Source organism: Vicia villosa, linkage group LG2 (assembly GCF_029867415.1).
Source record: "Vicia villosa cultivar HV-30 ecotype Madison, WI linkage group LG2, Vvil1.0, whole genome shotgun sequence".
NCBI classification, from domain to species: domain Eukaryota; kingdom Viridiplantae; phylum Streptophyta; class Magnoliopsida; order Fabales; family Fabaceae; genus Vicia; species Vicia villosa.
Window position 1 is genome coordinate 107642551 of NC_081181.1, and position 5339 is coordinate 107647889.

Here is a 5339-nt window from a genome sequence, read left to right on the forward strand (position 1 = left end):
ACTCCTCTTTGATCCCAAGATTAAGAGGAATGCACGTAGACTAAATAGAAAAACAAGAAGAAGGAGGAAATTAGCCAAAGAAAGGAGGTTAAGACAAGAAGCCACTACTTCGTCAACTTCTCAAGTTATTGAACAAGAGATGGAAGGTGATCCACCACATCCACCACCCCAAAGAGGTCCATATGCAAATAGTTCGAGGAGAGCGGCTCAATTTGCAAGGAATAATAATAACGCAAGAAATTCAGAGATGAAGACTGGAATTCTTCAACTGTTATATGCTAGTCCTTTTTCAGGTCTTGATCATGAAGACCCATATACTCACCTGACAAAGTTCTATGAGATTGCTGGTGCGGTCGGAGCTCCCGAATGGGAGGAAGAGCAGGTTTTCAAGAGGTTGTTCCCTCATTCGTTGATCGGAAAGGCTAAGGATTGGTATCTTGACCAACCCACCCAAACTATGACAAACTGAAATGAGTTGGAAGAGAAGTTTCTTGACATATTTTTCTCTCAATCAAGGTTGTTGGAAGCCAAAACAACTACTTAAACAAAATATGAGAGAAAAATGTTTATTGATTCAATTTTTTTTTAAACGATACTTAAACAAAATAAATATTTTATAAGGAAAATATTATTATTATTCTAAATATTTTGATATACAAAAAATAATATTTTTGATCAAAATATTTTTGATTAAAAAATGGTATACAGGAAATTGTTTTTTATTAATTTAAATTCACTATTACAATTTTAAACTATAATATACAATACTATGTATCTTTTATAATTTCATTCCAACAAAAAAAATGTTACATAACATCTATAAATCAAAAATATTTTCATTAAAAATATTAAATATTAACGGAAACATGATGTTACAGATCCAAATATTGAATATTAATAGAACATGGAGTTATTTATCAAAATATTTAGTATTGACGGAAACATGAAATTACTGATCAAAATATTGAATATTAACGGAAACCTGAAGTTACTAATTAAAATATATAATATTAACGCAAACATGAAGTTAATGATCAAAATATTGAATATTAATGAGAGCATAAAGTTAGTGATCAAAATATTGAATATTTTTTTCACAGGTAACTAGACATTTTTCTATTAAAAAATATACATCTGAAACGAATGTGTGTCCCGTACCATAACATGTGCATCAAAATACCTTTTTAAGTAATTATACTATCAATTTTTATTTTTTTATGGGTAACCAGACATTTTTCTATTAAAAATATACATCTGAAACAAATGTGTGTCACGTACCAGAACCCGTACATCAATTTTTTTAAATAATTATACTTCAATTATTATTTTTTCACGGGTACCTTACATTATTCTATTAAAAAAATATACACCTGAAACAAATGCGCGTCCCGTACCAGAACCCGTACATTAAAATATTTTTTTAATTAATTATCCATTCAATTATTATTTTTCACGGGTATCAGACATTTTTATATTAAAAAATATACATCTGAAACAAATGCGCGTCCCGTACCAGAACCCGTGCATCACAATATTTTTTTATTAATTATAAATTCAATTATTATTTTTTCACGTGTATCAGACATTTTTTTATTAAAAAATATACATCTGAAACAAATGCGCATCCCGTACCAGAATCCGTGCGAAAGCATGAGTTTGTTACTAGTTAAAAAATGTAAAAATAAATTAATAAAAAAAATAGACAGACAAGCCCGTCAACATGCCATCTTGGCGGGGTGAACTTGATTTCTAGGCCCATTTCAACTTTGCAGAGTTGTCCACTCCAATTTTTTTTTGCGGACATAAGATGGGGCGGGCGTTGAGCGGCTGACTGCCAGTTTTGCCACTAGTAGGAATAACGAGAGAAGAGAAAATCTTAAAATTTTACTAGATGATTACCATTTGACTATGGCTCTGTTTGGCATGCCACTTTTTGAGCTTATGTCTTATAGCTTATAGCTTATAAGCTCATATAACAATAAAAGACCTGTTTGATAGCGGTCTTTTCGTTACGAGCTTATAGCTTATTTTATTAGCTTATAGCTTATTTTTCAAACGCTATTTCAAATAGCATTTTGGCTTATAGCTTTTCATTTTTTCTTCCATTTTTATCCTTATTATTTTAACTAAAATCCACTTTTACCCTCTATAGTTTATTTTAATTTAAATTAAAATAATTATATATTAAATGTCCTTTATGTCATTTTAATTAATCAACTAAATTATAATTTAAATTAAAATATTTATATATTAAATGTCCTTTATGTCATTTTAATTAATCAGCTAGTTGAACCGCTAATTTTACCAAACACTTCAATCAGTTTATCAGCTATAAATCATCAGTCATCAGCTATAAGCTATCAGTCATCAGCCATAAGCCATAAACTATCAGCTATCAAGTAGCTTATCAGTACTATTTTTACCAAACAGAGCCTATATACAACTAATTTTATATTAGTTTTTTAAAAATAAATTATAGATTTATTACTACTCGTTTCTTCGAGTAAAAAGTGAGAACAAAGCTACTTTGTTCTTTAGAAAAATGTTTTCTCTCGCGAGACATCAAAACATGCCAACTTCCCTCAATCTTAAACATCGTATCTAGTTCTAGCTCTCCCTCCATGGCTGTTGCTTCATCAGTCTCAGTCTCAGTCTCGCTCCATACTTGTTATTCTCAATCTCATAAACACGCTCTTCGCGGTACGTCTCTAATCCATACTTTTCGTCTTCGTTCTACATTTCTCTTTCGCACTCTCCAATTTCCCAATCAGTTTCTAATTTGATGAATTTCTTTGATTCAACCTTCAACGTTTTTCGACAACTTAAATCCTATTTCAATTCTTATTCGTTTTATATTTTGATTTTTTTAATTTGTGGGAAAACCTAGAGTCTATATTGTATTGCTTACTTTATGTTGTTTTTTCTTGCAGTGGAACTAGTTTACAGTGTTTTATCATACTTGGAAGTTATATAAGGAATGAAAAACAATGTTAGTTCAAGTGTCTTTTCAGTCTAATACAAAAAGTATTGTAGGAATGAAGTAACAAATTTCATTTTGCATTAACTAGAAAAGTATTCTATTATGAGTTACTAGCTATGTAGCACCGACGCTTCAAATTGAGGGTGTATTTGAATGTCTGACAAGTGTTGGTGTTTGACACAGCCACACAATACGGATACTTGTGATTACTTACACTCACTTATGTTTTCTCAAATTATGATTGGTGTTAGTTTGATACTGTTGTGTTAGATTATCACATATTAAAGCTATCTAATCATGAGATGAAATGTGGTTGTGCATATAGGAAATGGACAGATGCTTAGAAGACAACATCAAAAGGTAATTCTACAAGCAGAAGCAGCAGTGTAAATCATCTATCTTCCACAAATGGTTCCTATTCCTACTCAAAAAAAGAAAACTACAAAGTATCACCAGCTCCATCAGCTGTAACAGAAATGAGTCCAAAAGCATACAGTGGCCATTTTGAAGATTGCTTCAGTACAGCTCAAAGCAGTCCTCTTTGCTAGTCCGCTATATCGAAAACAGATGATTCAACTTCAGATCATCCTTTTTCTTTCCCTAAACAGTCTTATGCATAAACTATGTACTATCCTGTGATTACCCTTTGTATCCAAGTTACATGGTTAATACACAGAATAATCCAAGGCTAAAGTTAGATCACACAGTGCACCAAAACAAAGGCCAGATTGATTTAAAATGAAACCGAGCCGACAAAGAGTTTCGGTGGAGGGAAGAAATGTACCTAGACCAGTGAGGATGCAGAGGTCATCATCACATGTTGGTGCCACTGCTCAGAACTACGAATATCCATGGTCAATTAAGCTCGATATATCAGTGGTTTTGCTCCAAGGCAGCGAGGCTGGCTCGACAAGTACAATGCTCACAAATACTAATTACTGCAGATCTCTTGTTACATAAGATGTGAGTAGTACCAACTACTCTCATACTACTAGTTTTTATCATACAAAACATTAAGAAATAACTATATAGGATAAGTTGTTAATTGCTTTGTTACACTGTTTAGATTAAAATCAGCATAAAATATACATTTTTCCACAATTCTATCAAGTTCTCACTATGTAACTCTAGTAATTTGAAAATCATCACTTCCTAAGACTATGTAGAATCTCTTTTAATAAAACAATAATCTGGTCCAATTTCATTTCCATTGGGTTGATATCTGCTTGTTGATTGATGGGATTAACCTGTGCTTGAGGAAAGTTATCTGGCTGATGATCAACATGAATATCATCTAATGTTGTATCATGAATGCTGATCCGTCTTCTCTTATTCACTGTCGGTTCCTTTGTTTCCATTTGTCGTAAATAATATTTTTGCGCGTGACTGCCGACTTGAGTTGCAGATTTTGACCCAATAACTTGAGAAATATCTTTCCATTTCCCTTTACCATGTTCATTCAGTCCTCTTAGAAACAATCTGTCAAAATAATAAGATCAGTTTACAAAATTAGCATAAATTGAAAACCTAATAATTCTTTTTAATCAATGTATTGCATCAAAGCCTTAAAATTAGTGAAATAAAGAAAGAAAAGGTTAATTACACAGCAAGAAAATAATCTTGCCAACAAAATATTTCCAAAGATTTTTCATCTTTGAAAATCTGTATCATTACCAAAGTTCAGAAATTGGCATTTTTGTAAAGATAAAACAGTTTTTGAATACTTACTTGTGTTCTTCGAGTGTCCAACGGGTCCTCTTTGGAGGGGATGCGATGACCAATTCATGAGGAGCAGGAGTGAGCATGTCATGAGGATGTGATCTTTCTGAAGCAGCAGTGATGGCCATGTGATGTGGATGTGATCTTTCTGAAACAGTCATGGCCACAGCATGAGGAGTAGTTTTGGCCAAATCAGGAGGAGGAATAATGGCCAAATTTTGACTCGACTCAACTGAACTTTTCGGAGATAATCCCGTCATAACTCTCGATATCTAAGTATCAAACAGAAAAACTTATAAGAATTCAAAACAAATCTCATTTAAAGTTGGAATTATAGCAGCAATAGCACAAACTATATACCTACCAATTAACTTAATACCACACTTCACTTTCTTTTCAGAGATTTCTTGATGATGAGGCTTTCTTGTTTCAAACTCTAATGTGTTTCTTGATGAATGATGATGACGACTCTTCTTTCTTTGAACTGTGTGTTTTTGTGGTTGGTTTGCTTATATACACTACTCCCTTCTTCGGCTTTTACCTTTACAGTTAGGCTTTGATGATTATTTTAAAAATTATGGTTCCATCAAATTAAATGTGGTTTAATTTGAATCATTTTTTTATATTTTGGTGACAAGTT

At 32.2% G+C, this 5339-nt stretch overlaps 1 long non-coding RNA gene across 2 annotated transcripts; it reads left to right on the forward strand.

Moving 5' to 3' along the window:
- Positions 1 to 2531: 2531 nt before the first annotated feature.
- LOC131646589 (uncharacterized) lies at positions 2532 to 4081 on the forward strand. 2 transcript variants are annotated; one of them, XR_009297528.1, is made up of 2 exons: positions 2532 to 2700; positions 2931 to 4081. It is a non-coding gene; the product is annotated as an uncharacterized LOC131646589 (long non-coding RNA). The 2 variants fall into 2 exon arrangements; XR_009297527.1 differs by having other exon boundaries at positions 3306 to 4081.
- The last annotated feature ends 1258 nt before the right edge of the window (positions 4082 to 5339 follow it).